This window comes from Antechinus flavipes, chromosome 6 (assembly GCF_016432865.1).
Source record: "Antechinus flavipes isolate AdamAnt ecotype Samford, QLD, Australia chromosome 6, AdamAnt_v2, whole genome shotgun sequence".
NCBI classification, from domain to species: domain Eukaryota; kingdom Metazoa; phylum Chordata; class Mammalia; order Dasyuromorphia; family Dasyuridae; genus Antechinus; species Antechinus flavipes.
In genome coordinates this window covers 235,112,581-235,131,551 of record NC_067403.1, presented here as the reverse complement: position 1 = coordinate 235,131,551, position 18,971 = coordinate 235,112,581, and the positions used below count along the sequence as shown (strand labels likewise).

The window sequence follows — 18,971 nt, the reverse complement described above, 5'->3', positions numbered from 1 at the left end:
AGAAGATTGTGGCCTTTCTTGCTTAGCAAGGATCCCAGAATTAATCACAGTCAGGATACAGCACAGATGCCAAGCTACTAAGCAAAGGGAGTAATGGGGAGTCAAAGTCAGGCTACCAGGCCAAGTCTGGAAACAGACCATGGGATTTGGGAAAACAGCAGTGGTAAGCTGGAAGGGGGTCAGTGTCATGTGAGCCCAGCTGGGATCAGAAGCACAGAAGGTAAAGGTCAGAAGGATCCAGAAAGATGCAGAGGTTCATGCTTAGCGCTTGGAATAAGATGAGGATAGACAAATATAAAACTTAACTGGAGAGGTAGTGATAGAAGGTCAGGGTGATGGGGCAAAGCTTATCACACAGAATTGGCAACATCTGGTAGTGTCATCCGTTCTATTCTGACATACAGGTTAACTGCTTTTCTTCCCATCATCTGATATCCTACTGGCTCTTAATATTTAGACAGCACCATCCTATTAAATATATAAATACTCATGAATGCTTTAAAATATCAGAAAATAGGGGGCATCTAGTTGGTGTAGTAGATAGAGCACCAGCCCTGAAGTCAGGAGGACCTGAGTTCAAATGTGACCTCAGACACTTAACATTTCCTGGGTGTATAACCCTGGGCAAGTCATTTAATCACAATTGCTCAGGAGGAAAAATATCAGAAAATATAGTTGGCAAATGTAATTAACCACAGACTTTGTCACTTGGGGGGGGGATAAATCTAAATGAGGAGTAATTTTTTTTCCTATAGAACAATAATTTCCTTAAATTTTATAATTATATTTTATAGGTTACAATTTTTCATCAGTAATAATTTGAAGTATTATTTTCTTATAACCTCTAATGACAATATAGCATTATGAAATGAGTAAAGTATATTTAAGGATGGAAGAAAATTTAGGGTTCATGTAGTTAAATCCTTTCCCTCATTCTCCTGGTGAGAGAATTGAGGACTGAATAGTTGAAATTATCAATCATAAAGATAATCTGGGGTAAAATCAGGTTTTGAACCCAGGTCTTATTAAGGATTTCAAAATACTTTACAATCATAATCTCATTAGAACTTCATAGTAACTGTGTGAGGAAGGTATTTTAGCTTGACTTTAGAGATATTGCAAGTCGGGCCCCAAAAGATATTACTGGGCCAACAGAGTTAGTATTAAAAAGCAAGATTTTAGTCTGGATTTTCTTAATTCCGGAGTTCATGAAATAATAACAAAACCACAGACCGGTTACTTCATTCATGTATCAATCCATATATCACAAGAACTTTATGAAGTTTTTTTCCCCCAAGTTATATTGCACTTAATTTCTAGGATTCCCTATATATTTTGTTAAACAAAGGAGAGTTTGTGTTCTTTTATATCCTTAATTTAACCAACTTGAAATCTCTTTTGAATGTATCTAATCACTAAATAACATAGCCTTCATGAATCCTTCAATACACCTCCCATATAAATCTGAATTGAATATAAGAATGAGTGCAATTCACATCAAAGCATGTATTATTGGAAAGCTATTCTTAGAAAAACAGAAAATCAGATGCAATTCCTCTCTTCCCTTGCTCTAAATATGAAAGGGAAGATGAAACAAGCAGGCATATTACCAAATGTTTATTATTGGCAATCCTATTACAAATGAATTTTAATACATAAGGAAAATTAGAACAGAATTTGCTATGGTAGTTGATAACACTTGATGTCTTTAAGTTAATATTCATCATCAATAGAGGAGCAGTATTTTTTAAATAAAAACTTTTTATTTTCAAAATATGTGCAAAGATAATTTTTAGCATTATCCCTTGAAAAATCTTTTGTTCCACATTTTTCTCCCTTCCCTCTACCCCCTGCCCTAGATAGCAAATAATAAAAAAAAGTGCAATCCTTCTAAGTATATTTCCACAATTATCATGCTGTACAAGACCAATCAAATCAAAAGGGGGGGGGATGAGAAAAAAAAAAAGCAAACAAAATACCACCAAAAAAGTAAAAGTACTATGTTGTGATTCACATTCAGTTCCCAAAGTCTAGATCGGTTTTAGATTAAGAAAAATCTAAGATGGGGAGGATTCTTGAAAGAGGATAAATTTCAAGTTCTCCCGTTCCCCCCCCCAAAAAAAATAGAACAAATTTGCTCCTCAAGGCAAATATAAGAGTAGTGAAAAATCAGGAAGATTTAGGGTAGAACAGGCATCTTCCAGATATAACCCACGAAGATTTGAAGGAAGACCTGGGGCTGAGATTAATCCATGTGAAGTATAAATACCTCCTGGCTAGCTCTACAGAAACACCAAGTGGGGAACCCTCAGGGCAAGCTGGTTTTAAGTGGAGCTTCAACAGGAACCAGAGAGACTTTCAACTCCTGGACTGCTTGTGGAATCAAGGTCTGAGTCTGGGAATACTGAAGGAAGCTCAGCTGATTAGGAACACCAGGCCCAGCTGTGCTGTTGAGATGGGAGAAGGATCCAACATACAGTGAGTGCAGAGGCAGGGGGGAGGAACACTGCTGAAAGTGGGCACTTGCTGGAGGGAAGAGCTTTTGATTTAAGGTTCCTGGTCAGAGGGAAGAGATATGAAAACCTCTGAGGAGTCAGAGACACCATTCCCTCCCATCCCAGGATTGGAGGTATTTAGACTAATACTTTTTATTTTAAAAAAGAAAAAAAATGCTACCAAAAAAGAAAGAACCTCAACTTAGAAACATAGTATGGGAAGAGGGAAGACCAGGGTTCATCTTCAGAGGAAGTCATTGTGGTCCCCCTCAAAAAATAAGTCTACCCCAAAGAGTAATGTGAAATGGTTCCCAGAGAGAATTTATTGAAGAACTCAAAAGAATTTAGAAGTTAAATGAGAGACACTGAGGAAAAACTAAAAATAAACAGACAAATAAATACATAAACTATCCAGAAAAACAAGAAGATTATGAAAAAAATTAACTAACTAGAAAAGGAGATACAGAGTCTGAAAGATGAAAATAACTTTTTAAAAATTAGAACTGGTCAATGGGAAGCCAATAAAGCAACAAGAGAACAAGAAATAATAAAACAAATGATAAAGAATGAAAAATAGAATAGAATGTCAAACACTATTTTAAAAAATGACAGATTTGGAGAACAATTCAAGAAAAGAAAATAGAAGAATAATTGGACTGCCTGAAAATTATGACCAAAAAAAAACAAAAAAGGATCTTGACACAATAATGCAAGAAATAATTCAAGAAAATTTTCCTGGAGTGATAGAACATGAGGGAAAAGTAGAAAAAATAGAAAAAAATCTACCCATCACCACCTCAATGAGATTCTTTGTGAAAAACACTAGGAATATTGTTTCCAAATTTCAAAAACCCCAGATCAAAGAGAATATTTTTTAAGAAATAAGAAAAAAAAACAATTTAAATATACTGGAACTACAATTAGAATGTGTACTTATCTGTACTTATTTGCAGCCACCATTAAAGACCACAGATCTTGGAATCATATCTACTGAAAATCAAACAAACAAAGCCTATGGTCAAAAATATCATATCCAACAAAATTTTCTATAATATTTAATGAGAAAAAAAGGACATTCAATGAACTTGCAGATTTCCAAGACTTTCTATCAACCAACCTGAACTTAACAGAAAATTTAACATGCAAGAAACAATATCAAAGAGCAATTTCAAGAAACTGAACAAGGATAAATTGTTTATTTTTTACATGGAAAATTTATAGCATATGTTTAAGATTGACAGCTCAGAAAAAACTGGGCAGTTAATGTAAAAATAGTAATTATGTCATACAAATGAGGTGCAGGGAAAGAATACACAGAGAGGGATTAGAAGGGGAGGAAGGCTCTGAAAAGCTACTCTCATCAGAAATGGGTTCAATAAGCAACTATATATATGTATGTATATATATATATATATTATTGCATAAACTGTGTATCAGTTTATGTACTTTTATATATATATATTGTCTGAGACATATATATATATATATATAGTGTATGTGTGTGTGTGTGTATGTGTGTGTGTGTGTGTACAATGAAGAATACAGAACCCTTTGAAATCTATAAAGAAATCAGAGGAGAGGGATAAATGGAAAGGAAAGAAAAGGGTAAAGGAAGAAGACAAGGGAGGGATCCATGGGTTGGGGAAGGTTAAGTAATAAGAAGGCAAATTAGGAGCAGAATTAATAAAGTGTCAGCAAGGATATGAAAGAAATGTGTGTGTACGTGTATGTGTGTGGGGGTGTATGTGTATGTGTATGTCTACATATGTATATATAAATATATTCCTTCTTAACTATAGCCTGCTTGAAGTTGGTAGCGGGGGGTGGGGTGAAAGGGGGGAAAAAAAGAATAAATTTTAAAAGTGCACCAGCAGAGAACAAAAGAATAATTTACAAGGAATTAAAGATGGACACTTTTGAATATAATTTCATATATATAAATATAATTTATATGTATGGTTTCTTAAGTTGTTATTTGTGGTTATATATTTTGAATCTTTCCTAATGTTCTGTTGGGCACACGGCAATTTTCTCTTTTGTTTTATTTCATTTTGTTTTATATTCCTTTTCTATTGCTCTTTTTTCTTGTTTTGTTTCTTTAAAAAAAATAATAAATTGGGGGGGTGGGGAGAGAAAAACCAGAGGTTGTGTCTTATCTCTGACATATAGGGCTTTTGTGTCCATGCACAAGTCACCCAAACCCCAAATGTCCCAAGAACTTCCCCAAGGCTATGCCAGAGAGAAGTCAAATCTCTGAATTTTTGTAGAGAAGTTCACATTGGAAGTTTCCTAATATCAACAAATTCAGAAATATGAACCAAAGTAAACAAATGAAATGTTCACTCCTTAGCCTAATCTTCCAGGTTTTCAGTAATGGAGCTTAGTGTAATTTTAAGCTTTAATAGCTTATAGATAGCTTTAATAAGCTTGAATAACTGCATAATCCTGATAAACTGGTCCATGGACCATCATTTCCTGATCAGTGTCCACGCTTTGCAACCTCTAGGACTTTGCTTAAACTATTTCTTGCCCCTCATTTATTTCATGCTCCATTTTGATTCATTGAAATCCATGATGCAAATGCTTTTTAGGCCTAATACAAATGTTATACAGTCTGAATCATATTTACTGACCCACTGAAGAGTTGTTTTCTTATCTTTAAATTAATTTAATCTTCATCTCTCTTATGCCCTTACTATGTTGTATCTGGTAAAAGCATTGTTATTTTGTGTGCCGTGCTCCTGTATAATATTACAAAGTACCATGTTTTATTAATTTTAGAAGAAACCCCCCAGTGATTTTGCAATGTTTTATATTTAATAGTCACTTCATAAGCATTTATTGAATTGAAATGAACCATTCAGAAAAAAATAAAACTTGTAAAAGAATGGTTGTGTATGTTTTTAACAAAATTATTATGACCACTATAAAATACATTCTATTCTGTACCATGCCTCATTAATATTTTTCCAACTTGCTTTGTCAGTTGATTCCCTTTATATACAATGGCCTCGATTTTAGCTAAGCTTTTGCTTGTACGCAGCAATATCATTTTCAGGCAATCTATCAATTTCAAATCTATCGTTTCAAAAAACTACTCTGTTCCAGACACTATCCTAGTTTCGGTGGAAACAAATAAATCTTTAAAGAGCTTACATTCTCTTGCTGAAAATAATATGTACAAATAGAAATGTAACAGTGTCTAAGATTTCAGCTATTTCATTTTTATTGGAAAAAGGAGCTAATCCTTCTTGGGACACACCTCAACTTTATGTGGGGAGAGAAACATTCCCCAATTCATCCTTTTAAGGTATTGCTGAAGCCATTATTTTAAATGACTTAAACTTTCTATCTGCTTTTCACTTCAGGAATGAAGGATGCTCTTAGACCTTGCAAATAATGAATGATAAGAACATGTTTTTTAAATTGGCAAAGGAAATTTCTTTCAATTTCTACTAATCAAAACTTTTCATGTAAAGCCACTCTATTTCTCAATTATAAGAACATCATTAGCTCTGGATTCAAAGGCTTGTTTATTTCTTTGATTTTATTCATTTAGAAAAATGGCGGTACATAAACTGATGTATAGTTTATCTTTGGAGTCACAAACTGGGACAAATCCTCACAATATATTTCTTTCTGTTTTTGTCACTGTACCTTAATACAGACAAATTCATATGTGTGCAAATGTATGTGTGACTATCTTCACATATTTGCATATTGTACATAGGTATTGTGTTTGTGTACATGCATGTCCACGTGCATGTTTCTTCTCGAAGAAGAGAATATGTGTATACATATACATGCATATATATAGGTGTGTGTATATATTAACATATGCATGCTTTACCCACATGCAAATTAAACTATTATTAAGGATCAATGTCAGAGTTAAATAGAAATAGGAGCCACCAAACTGCATATAAAAGAATCTTAAGGCTGTATGTTGACTTAGAAAACCACATATTAACATCTATATTCTATTTTGTTTTATTAATTGTGTCAAGTATGTCACAATTATATTTTAATTTGATTTTTGCTGTTCGAGGGAGTGTTGGCCCTGTGATTGATATCCTTTCTTTAGATTAAGCTAGTATTCAGTATTAATTAAACAGAAATATAAATGTTCATTTAAAGACAGATACTGGGCTTAATATACTTTCCTGGATGGGGAGAGATAATATATTGGGAAACTCATTATCTTATATCAGTTTTTTAATGGAAATTTCAACAATTCAATGGGTAGAGGTGAGGATGACATTGGCTAGGTTTAGTGACATCTATATTTGATTCATTCTTCTTTCTTGGTTTCCTATCCCTTGTTTCTTGTCCTAAATCGTCCTTGACAGTTTGTGTTCTGATCCCAATTCACTTCTTACTTTTCACAAGATTCCAGTTTGCTCTTCTGTTTTTGATGAGAGAAGATGCAAACCTTTTCAAATTCATCCAGTCTCATTAATTCAAAGCAAGCACTAGAAACTTTAATCAGTCAACAGAATCTGGTCTCCAATAACTGCTACATGACAAACACAAAATATGCACAAATTTGTTAAAAGAGAATTTCCAAGAAGGGATGTATTACCAGATATGGGAACAGAAATGGATTAGGAAAGTGTTCATATAGGTGTCACTTTTTGAGATGAGCTTTGGAACCAGCAAAGTAGGTAGGCACATAGATGGACTGAGCGATAGAAATATTGATAGATAGATAGATAGACAGACAGAGAGACTGATAGATGATAGATAGAAAGACAGACAGACTGATAGATGATAGAAAGACAGACAGATCAAAATGAGGAGAGAGTGCATTCTGGCTATTTAGGGAAAGCTTGTATAAAAGTTTAAAGATAATAAATAAAATATGTATGATAAATAACAAATAGGCCATTTTAGTGAAAATAGAGAATTTGTTGTTTGTGGCAGCCCTCTTTGTGGTGACCAGAAACTGGAAACTGAGTAGATGCCCATCAATTGGAGAATGGCTGAATAAATTGTAGTATATGAATATTATGGAATATTATTGTTCGGTAAGAAATGACCAACAGGATGATTTTAGAAAGGCCTGGAGAGACTTACACGAACTGATGCTGAGTGAAATGAGCAGGGCCAGGAGATCATTATATACTTCAACAACAATACTGTATGAGGATATATTCTGATGGACGTGGCCATCCTCAGCAATGAGATGAACCAAATCAGTTCCAATGGAGCAGTAATGAACTGAACAAGCTACACCCAGTGAAAGAACTCTGGGAGATGACTAAGAACCATTATATTGAATTCCCAATCCCTATATTTTTGCCCGCCTGTATTTTGGATTTCCTTCATAGGCTAATTGTACAATATTTCAGAGTCCAACTCTTTTTGTACAGCAAAATAATGGTTTGGTCATGTATATTTATTGTGTATCTAATTTATACTTTAATATATTTAACATTTACTGGTCATTCTGTCATCTAGGGGAGGAGGTGGGGGGAAGGAGGGAAGGATTGGAACAAAAGTTTTGGCAATTGTCAATGCTGTAAAATTACCCATACATATAACTTGTAAATAAAAAGCTATTAAAAAAGAAAGAAAGAAAATAGAGAATTTGTGGAGGGGAGGGCTAGGTAATAGGCCTGAAAAGGTAAGTGGGAAACAATTTGTGAAGAGTTTCAGAAACCAAGTGAAAAATTTAGTATTTTAATCTACAAGCAATAATGAACAGAGTGACACAGTCTCACTTGGTGTTAATAGAATCAGATGGTAAATTATAAGTAGCATAGTTGGGAATGGGGAAAGACCTAAGTCAGCAGAACCAGTAAGGAACTTGTTGGGAGATGCGAGAGATAGATGGCTTGAAGTAGGGTCATGCTCATGTCAGGAGAAAGACAGGGAAAGATAAAAATGTTATAAGAAATAGAATTTTTAAAAAAGACTAGACCATTGATTAAATATTAAAAGTGAAGGAATAACAAAGAATTTAGAATGGGTATAAGAGCACCATGGATAGGGGAAACTATGGATAGGGGGTAACTTGAATATGGCACCAGTCTAGAGTTGGAAGGATCTAAGTTCAAATTCAATCTCAGATGCTTAAAAATACAAACCCAGTTAAGTGACCTTGGACAAATCATTTAATCTTATTTGCCTCACATATTTAACCAATGTCAGATTTGTTACTGTCTTGGAGATGAAGGAGGGAAGGGTTGAAGGGAGAACAGTTTGGAATATAGGGTCTTACAGGGTTGAGTGTTGAAGGCTGTCTTTGCATATATTGGAAAACAAAATATTATTGAAAATTTAAAAACCCTTATTTTCTTCAGTTTCCTCATCAGTAAAATGAGCTTGAGATAGAAATGGCAAATAACTTCAGTAACTTTGCCAAGAAAATCCCAAATGGATTCCTAGAAAGATGGATGTAACTGAAACAACTAAATAACTAGAACAATAAGGTTATCAATTTGATCCAATAGATGGATGAAAATGCTCATGAAGAAAAGTAAATTAAGAAGAGATATGACTTGCAATGAGAGGGTTTTGGACAATTCAAAAATCAAAAATTTATTATACATTAGGTCTACTTAGCCAATTAAAAATGTATTATAAGATTGGAGTTTAAGTTGGACATTAGGCTTTTATATTTAAGTTTTGAAATGATCTATATAGAGATGGTAATTAAAGTCATGGAAGTTTCTGAGATCATAGCATCATAGATTTAGAACTATAATGCATCAAACCCCAATGTTTTACAACTGAGGAAACTGAGGCACAGAGAAATTAAGTGACTTGGCCACAAATCTATAGCTAGCAAATATGTTTGGATTACACTTGAATTCATACCTTTCACAATCCAAATACAAGAATTAAATATTGATAACGATAACATGAGAGAGATCTCAGAATAGTTTTGGGTGCAATGTATAAATTGGGAAAAGTCATAGATTATGATTCAGATAAATAAACAGAAGAGTAGCCCAACATGTAGGAAATAAGATGAAGTTAAAAAGAAATCATAAAAGTCTACTGGGCAGAATGAGTAGTAAAATCCATTATTTTCCTCTAGTTATCAATGTTTTCTTGTTATGATCGGGCACTCTGTTATTACTCACTGGTTTTCTCTTTTTTTTTTTGAAGAGCTTGAAATTATTTTTATTATTTTAAAATTTATTTAATGCACATTGCTTTATGAATAATGTTGAGAGAGAAAAATCAGAACAAAAGGGAAAAACCATGAGATAGGAAAAACAACAGAGAAATGAAGTGAATATTTCATGTGTTGATTTACATTCAATATCAATCTCCATATTTTTTTTTCTGGATGCAGATGGTATTTTCTATCCAAAGTCTCTTGGGAGTGCCTTATAACACTGAACCAAATCTTTCATAGTTGATCATTGTTCATTCTTCTTGCTATTGAGTACAAGGTATTCCTGCTGTTGCTTGTTTCACTCAGTATCAGTTCATGTAAAACTTTCCAGGCCTTTCTACAATCACCTTCATTTATCATTTTTATAGACCAATAATATTTCATGACTATTCCCCAACTGAGGGGCATCCAATCTTTTTCCAATTCTTTGCTATTACAAAAAGAGTCGCTACAGACATATCTGTACATGTGAGTCCTTTTTTGTCACTGTTTCTCTTTTTATTTGCATTTTTGTTCTTCTGTCTAGAATGTTAGCCTCCTTGTAATGTCTTTGCCTAGTCTGAGAAAGGTCAGATCAAGATTAAGACTTTTTGTCCACTCCATCATTTATTTATCAGTAAAAAAAAGAACTGTCAAATTGAGAGCAGGAAATATTGTTGGCCATTTATCTTCTCCCTGTATACTCCACTGAGCCAACCCGAGTGAGTAAGTTCTCTTTATTGATTTTTTTAGTTGTTGCTTTTAATGATTCTAGCAGTAGGTCTTCCAGTTGGGATGATACTTGAAACAACTAGTTCCTTGACAGTTAGCAATAATAGACAGTGAGTTGTACTATTATATGATAGCATTTCAGAGAATCTCTCCATGGAGGGAATTTTAGAGCATAATAGACTTTGAAGAATCTTGAGTGCTAAAAAATTGGTACTGAAGTTAGTTCAGATGTTGTTGACAGTATGAGACTTCGGTGATCATTTACTGTTCTTGTGGAATGAAATTCATTGGGAAACATTTTACTTATCCTCTATGTTCTAGGCAAGACACAGAATAGTATAGTTAATAGAAGACCGTCCTTATATTCAAGAAGACCCAGACTCTGGATAAATCATTTAACGTCTCAGTCCCTATATTTTTATATCTGTAAAGGAAATTCCTCACAGAATGTCACACACACCATTGGGGGTAAAAATAGGAAGGAAATGATCGTTTATATATCTACTATATCATTTATAGTATCTACTAAGTATTAGGCCCTGTGCTATGTACCTTTTTTTTCCAAATAATATCTCATTTGATTTTTAGAATAAACCTAATAGGTACATATTATGATTATTCCAATTTTATAGTTGAGGAAACAGAAGCAAATATGTATCAAGTGACTTATTCAGGGCCAAACAGCTTGTGAGTGTTTTAGACTAGGTTTGAACTCAGAACTTCCTGAACCGAGGCCAGCATTCTGTCCACTATACTACCAACTGACTCAAGAAAATCACTGATACAGTCTGATAATATGAATAACAATACTGATGCTACTACTAATGATAGAAATTATAAAATGTTACAGGCACTATGCTAAGGAGTAGAGGAAGAAAAATGAAAAGGAAATCATTTTTCTACCCAGTGTATTAATGCTTAGCTATTTTATGTATGCTTCACTTTATGGACATTTATTGACCATTAACAAAATTATTTTATTATTTACTAAAATAGTTCACAATATGAAAACTTACTTTATGGCTTTTAATGGATCCTTACTCTGTATAGAATGAATTCATTGAAAAAACATGTTAATTTATCCCTTATGTTCCAGACAAGAGGCCAAATAGTATAAGGGAGCAGGCAGAATTTATAGAATGAAATTTAAAGGGAAAAAAAAAAGTTTAGACCAGTTTACACCTTGTTTCTCACCCATTTTTTTTACCCTATTTCACACTATGGCTTTTCAATTATTCAATGTTTAAGCCATCTGGATTATATACTATATTACTTCCTTTTTCCATTCTTCAATGGAAACACTTGAATTCTCTTTCTAACACTTGAATTCACATAGGTGGTTATCTATGGATATGTATGTAGCTATACATAAAATGCAGCCCAATCTATCAAGCATCTGTTAAATGCCTATAATTTGTAAGGCAGAATATGAGTGACTTGGGAAAGGGAGAGAGATAATGTAAAAAAGGAAATGTCTTCAGAAGTGTGTATGCTATTTGGGGAAAACTACACATAAACACATTTACTTATAGATGATCTTTTGAGGGAGGGAAAGGCATTAATACTTAAAAGGATCAAGAGAACATTCTCATATAAGGTAGAACATGAACTGAGTCTTGATAGAAGCTAAGAAATCTAAGAGGTGGATTTGAAGTGGTCCATTTGAAGAATGTGGGAAAATGCAAAGCAGGACATAGTGAAGTGTTCACCTCAAGAGGCAATAAATTCTAGGCAATTCTAAAGCTACTAAATTGGTTTAGAAAATAGAAAGCATGATTGTACAATCCACATTAAACTAGGAGAATTGAGATGATTTCAGATTGTGGTCATTAAATGTGAAAAAAGAGTTTAGATTTTATCCTAAAGACAATAGGCTGTTCCAAAAGATTCTTCAGTCTGACATAAACTTGTTTTAAGAAAATATTATTTCGGTAACTATGTTGGATTGAATTTTGAATCCAAATATTCTCTGTTTTTTCTAGTATGATAATTATACAGAAAAAAGGAGTCAGCGAAGTCTTTTTCGTCCATTCTCTCATTCTTCTGTTCTCCTCTCAGAATTATTATGACTCCTTTTTCCACCATTCTCTAGCAGCATTCTTAAAACTTTCTGTTAGCCATGTGATTCCTTCTACTAGCAGGTCAATTTTTCCCAAAGAGATCAAACAAATGAGAAAAAAGATGTATCTTTACAAAAAATATTTATAGTAGCTCTTTTCTGGTGGCAAAGAATTGGAGATTGAGGGGATATCCATTAATTAAATTATGGCAACATGTTGTGGTATATGTTGTGATGGGATTCTATTGTTCTAAAAGAAAGAAGGAGCAGGATAGTTCCAAAGAAAACCTGAGAAAACTTATATGAACTCATTCTGAGCAAAGCAAACAGGACAAGTAATGCTATTTTAAAATGCTCAACTGGGAAAGACTTGGCTAGTCTGATTAAGACAATTCCAGAGAATCCATCGTGGGTTCTTGGTGAAAGATGAGATACCTTCTGAGAGAGAACTGATAAAGACAGAATGTATGTTCAAACATAGTTTACTTTATATATTTATTATTTTACATTATAGTTTTATTTTGCCAGATCATATAGAAATATATTTTATATGACCGTACTTTTATAATCATTATCAAAATGCTTGCCTTCTCAAGGAGAGAAAAGGTGTTGGAGGGAGAGAGAGAATTTGGAATTCAACATTTTTAAAATGATGATTAAATTTTATATGTAATTGGGAAATTTTTTGAAGTAAATAAAATAATTTTTAAAAATGAAAATACAAGTATATAAATATGTGGGGACATAAATGTGCTCTACCTCTTAGCTACAGCTTTCAAGAGATTTAACATTTTATATGATATTACTTGAGATTTAAATTTCACCTTCCTTTTTTCTTAAATGTGATATCTTGATTTTATCTTTTCTTTAGAAATGATGTTTTCTATTGCAAGTATTCAAGATCACACAGGAGAAGTGGAACCAAACAAGTTGGCGTATCACCTCATACTCTAAATGTAAGTTTCTAAGAGTTGTTTTGGCAGTTAAATTGCCGGAGTTCTGGACACTGAAAATTGATTTGTCAATAACCAAACCTTGGGTAGGGCTTTTTTGTCTGTGGTGTCAGTGAATCTACAACATAATCATTGTAGCTTGGCAAAGGCCATTGGGGGAAAATATGGAAATGTCCTTTGATGTGTCCTTTATAGACAAGTTTATAGATATTGAAAGAACATTTTTTCTCCTCAATATCATTATCAGCTCCATAATGGAAAGCATTCTCTATACATTATTGCAGAACTTAAAATATATCACAACATTTGTATGAAATTATTTTATCTTTATCTCCATTTTTATCCTATAATATTCCATTTAAAAAGATGTCCATGTCTATTAATGAATATCATAAGCACACATGTATTTGACTTTGTATAACTGAACTTAATTTTTAAAAATGCTGCCATGAATGCAATTATTTATTTCAAAATATCCACCTGGTCAATAGACCCCTATTAAGCAAAATTTTAAAGCAGTGACGTTGAGATACAACTGAGATAACCTTAGGTCAGTTTTCAAAAGTTGCGGCCAAATATAGTGTTGGGGTGTGTGTGTGTGTGTGTATCTCTGTGTACATGTTTGTAAATATATAAGTATATATTATATACACAATATATGTTCTGATATTTATGGAACAAAACTGAAAATCCATGAAGAGATTAATTCTAATGACATTATATAGAGTAATTTTATTTTTAAAATATTATTTTTGTTATAAACATTTATGGATTACCATATTAGTCTAAATTTTAAGTGCTCTCTTTGAGGAATGTTTTTACATTAATTCTTTTGTTTTACCATTCTCTTTCTCTTCCTCTTTCTGTCTGTATACATATACAAATATTTATATTTACAGATTTGTCCATGCATTGTGTAGATGTATTTACACAGTACATATTTTGTATGCATTTAATTTTGTGTTTTTAAATGTGTAATAATAATCATAAATATGTGTTACTATGTATATTTATCTTGAAATTTAGTGAAATATATTGTGAATGCTATGTGCTTAATGATTGTTATCAAATTTAATAACATAAAGAAAAGGTTGGAAATGTCTTGCATATATATATATATATACACACAGACATATATGCATGTACAGTGAGATATACATATGTTCTGCACGTGTATACTTAAAAGTATTTAAGTACATACAAAAACTTATCCATATAGACATGTAGTCAGAAAAGAAGATAGATGATGCATTAATAGAAAGATAGACTAACAGATATATACATATCTGTATACATGGTCTCCAGCAAGGGCAATAAAAAAGGGAAGAGGAAAAGGATTGGAGGAGATGAGGACAGGTAAGAAGAAAAGGGAAAAGAAGGATTAGAATACATGGGATTTTTATTAATGTACATAAGTACATAAATTCATGTCCACATGCATATGCAAGTATTTGAATAGTATTCAAATGAAACCTCAAGCCAGAAGATAAAATATTTATTTTAAAGAACATGTAAAGATAAAAATTTATAACCATATAAGCTAATAAAATGAATGTAAAATATATTACATAATAATTTATATTGCATTACTCCCAACTGCAATTTTGCAAATGTCACCACTGTCTAAGGCAATACAGCTAAAACTACTCACAAAATGCAATTGTTTTTTGCATATCTCTAGAAAATCATTTTTTTTTTGCTTTTTTATGATTCTGATGCAAAAATCTTTTGAAAATTAGGAGAATATAGTATCATATTAAATTGTATTTTAGGATAAATAAATATATGGCAGCTTTTTATACCCAAATTTCTAAATACATACTTTATCCAATGAAATGATACTAAAAATTTCAAAATTACTACTTTATTAATAAAAAGACTGTATTTCTAAAACAACCAATTATGTTGGTTCAAATTCATGGCTATTTCTAATAAGATGAAACTGCCTTGAGTAGTTGAGTAGTCAAAGTGTGTGTTTAGATAGAATGGAAATATTTTGAAATGCTCTAATCCAGGTGAATAATTCCAAGTCTTTATTCAGAAATGTGAATACACTGAAAACAAAATATATAATGCATTGTTTATGCTTAACAATTACAACAAAAAAATTCTATTGGTTCTTAATGTGTATTACACAAATATGTGGATGATTAGAGTCTTAATTTACTAAATGACAGAATTTTATATGTAAATGTTATTTTTGCTCTTAAATTTACCAATTTTACAGTGGATATTAAAATAATATTTTTACCACATGACTTAGCCACACATTAATTTAGCATTATAGGGCCTGATTTCTAGCCATTACTTTGAGGAAATAGGAAGGAACACATGCACATTAGGTGGGCTCTGCAACAACTGGTTTAAAGGCAAGAATGTGGGAGATGAGTATTTTGAATAAACATACAAATAAACATGAACTTCAAGCTCATTAGAGGGAAGAAAAGTAAGAATGCCATTTTTGATAAATCACAAAGTGCAGAAGTAGGGAGCAATGGAAAGTAATATCTAATAAATCTGGGGAAAATTAGGGACCAACTGCCTTCGTCTTTAAAAGTTATTGCTGCCCCAAGATGGGAACAATGCAGGGAGGATGAGGGGAGGGGTTACTTTAGGGATATTGATATTAGGATCTCTAAATATCCATACTGAGAAAATGTGTATTTCCCAAAAATTACTTGACACAACCTGTCTGTACTGTCTTTCTTTCTTAGCCTATAATAACAGTGTATTTTATATATAGCATATCAAATTTTACAAGGTGTTGTCCAACATAATTTCATTTGCTTCACACAAAAACCCGGTATTGAAATCCCTTTCTTCCTTAAAGGCAGTCAGGTGTTACCTCGTAAATGATTTCTCCCTTGATCTCATCCCTCTTCCCAGAGGAGAGTAATTTTCCTCATTTCAAATCTTATACTTATATCCTTATCTGAAAGCCTATATATATATATATAAATTCTGTCTCAGATTTAGTTGTGCAGATGCAGTTATCTCATTGTCCCTGAAGAGAAAACTGTATTTTTCATCAGCATATTTCTACCACCCAGAAGAGTGGACAAAATATAGTGGGACCTTAATAAAGACTTAAAGAATTGAATGGGATCTTAGTGTACCTATTTCATTTCATATTAGTTTCTTGATGAAAGTCAAGAGAGATATTAATGTGTAATGAAATGAATGCTGACCTTGGAGTTATTAGGGCATGAGTCTTAACTCTGGTCCCCTGAAATTTACTGGTTGTGTGATCATGGACAAGATACAATATCTCTGAGCATTAGTTTCCTTATCAGAAAAAATTGGAATTATAATACTTTCCATTTTATCTCAGAAGTTGATGGTATAGATCGAGGGAGATAATATAAGCAATGAATTGGGCAAGCCTTAAAGCATATATAAATGTTTTCTATTATTGATTCAACTTTGAACCAACAGGAGTATATACCAGTGCAAAATCACACACCTATTAATGTATCTTCTTATCTTTTTAAAATGTTTTCTAAGAGGATGGGTGGGGATTTACTTGTGAAAGTTTAGAATGTTAGCATATATTATATATGCTTAACCATGACATCGGTTACCCCAAAAGATGCTCAAAAGTTGAAATATTAAATCAAAGATGTCCAAGGTACATAATTATTATATTTCTAAAATGTCAATTTCCATTTAACTGTTAGGTGAGCTTGACTTTTGTTTTTAAAATCATAATATTGATTTTTGTAAGAATGCATCATTAAGTAAAGGTTGCTCTTCATAAGAACCCCTATCTTTTGAAAATTAACACAACAAAGTAGGGAATGTATAGATTTTCATCCTTCCAGCAATTCAGTTTAAAAAGAATGATTGCTATGTTGATCACTGATATGAGCTATAATATGACATGGAATTGGTCAAATTTAGCTTATAAAAGAAAAAATGAGGATAGAAAGGCATCATGATATTCACATTTTTGAAAACTTTTGGTGTCGTGAAAGCACAGGACTTGTTCCATTTGTCTTAGAGGGCAGAAACAGTAACAAAAGATACAAATGAAAACAGGAATATTTAGTCTAGATGGCAGAACAAAAATGAGAGGAAAAAATAAAAATTCTTAAAAGCAGAACTGCACAAATGGAGACTGAATGTCTAGAAATATAGTTGGTTTCCTCTACTTTTGAGATCTTCAAGACAAGGCAGCCCAATTGTTACATATGATATATTACAGATTAATTTCATTTGTCGATTATTGGATGCTGAGAATTTAGAAATATTAATACTTTCTGAAACTGACATATAGCATTTCCATTCCATTTCAGTGGGTTCCATAATCCTACAGTCAGAACTGTTTTATGGTTTTATGTAGATACACATACCTTCATTAAAACTCTTCTTCCATGCCAAGTCTTGCCCCAAAGGACAGATTGGATTTTTTAAAAATTGTCTCCCAAACCCAAAAACCAACTCAAAGGGGTGTTGCTCAGTCCTAGAAAATATATGTGCCATATGATGACTAGCCTTGATAAATGTGGAGCCATAGCTAGAAATAATTTACTTCTGGGCAGTAGATATCTTCAGCCAATTCCTTGTAGGATGGGATATAAGCCACCAGTTACTAAAGGGACTGAGAAGAAGGAAGGAATAGGTCATCTAGAAGCTTTTTATTTTTATCCTATATTTCCTGATCACTGAATACCAAGCTTTTTTGTCTCTCTTATGATACAAGAAAAAGAACAACTGAATTTAGAATGAGAACATCTTAGGTCAAATGCTGTGTCTTTTACTGCCTATGTAACATTGAGCAAGTCATGTAAACGTTCTAAGTCCCAAACCCTTAACTAGAAATTCAGGAGTTTGGCCTAAATGACCTCTCTTGGATTTCTTTTTATGATAACAGGAACTTAAAAGTCCCTAAAATCATGCACCATATTTCAAAGTCCTGATTGTCCCACTCTGCTTATATATACAAGTCACATCATCTGAGGAATGGCCTTCAGTGGATTACAAAGGGAAGACTGAGACATGATTTAAAATGTGTACAACACATAAAAATATAGAAATTCACAAAACTGCAACCATACAGACAACAGGAAAAAATAAATAGCTTACAGTTTTATATTTAAAAAAAGGAAAAAATCTTTCTCAGCACATAACTTCCCATAGACAGGGTTTTTAGATTCAATGTCTTTTCAAATTGCATTCATATTCACAGCCTTAATATAAACACTCTGTACCTCTGTCCACCATCAATTCATGTTATGGTAACTGAGCAACAGGTTGTTTACATTTAGAAAGGAAAGTAAAAAAAGGTCAGTTCATTGAGAAGTAGGCTAAAACCAGAATGGGAGAGTATGAATCCAAAATAAATTTCTTGATTTCTTTTGGGAAGTATTTTTCGCCTTTTGGGGGCCTCAATTTTCTCATCTGTGAGAGGAAGATGTGGGACTTGATGAACAGAAATTTCCCTGCCAGCTGTAAATCTATAATTCGTTAATCTCAAGGACAATTTTCAGAGTTCAAGCAATTGTTTTGCCCAAACCTCCCAACCTACTTATTCCCATCATCACAATTTACGTTGACTAGTAACACACTTGTCTCCCTTTGGAACTTTTGACAACTTATTTATCTTTTAGATTTGTTTTCCTTTG

General features: G+C 32.7%; 1 protein-coding gene across 1 annotated transcript in view; it reads left to right on the top strand.

Moving 5' to 3' along the window:
* LRRC4C (leucine rich repeat containing 4C) overlaps nt 1–18,971 on the top strand; it is a 1,395,890-nt gene that overhangs the window by 567,857 nt on the left and 809,062 nt on the right. The window contains exon 3 of the mRNA XM_051967660.1: nt 13,266–13,350. The gene's annotated coding sequence lies outside the window, so the exon portion shown is untranslated. The remainder of the gene's footprint in view (nt 1–13,265; nt 13,351–18,971) is intronic.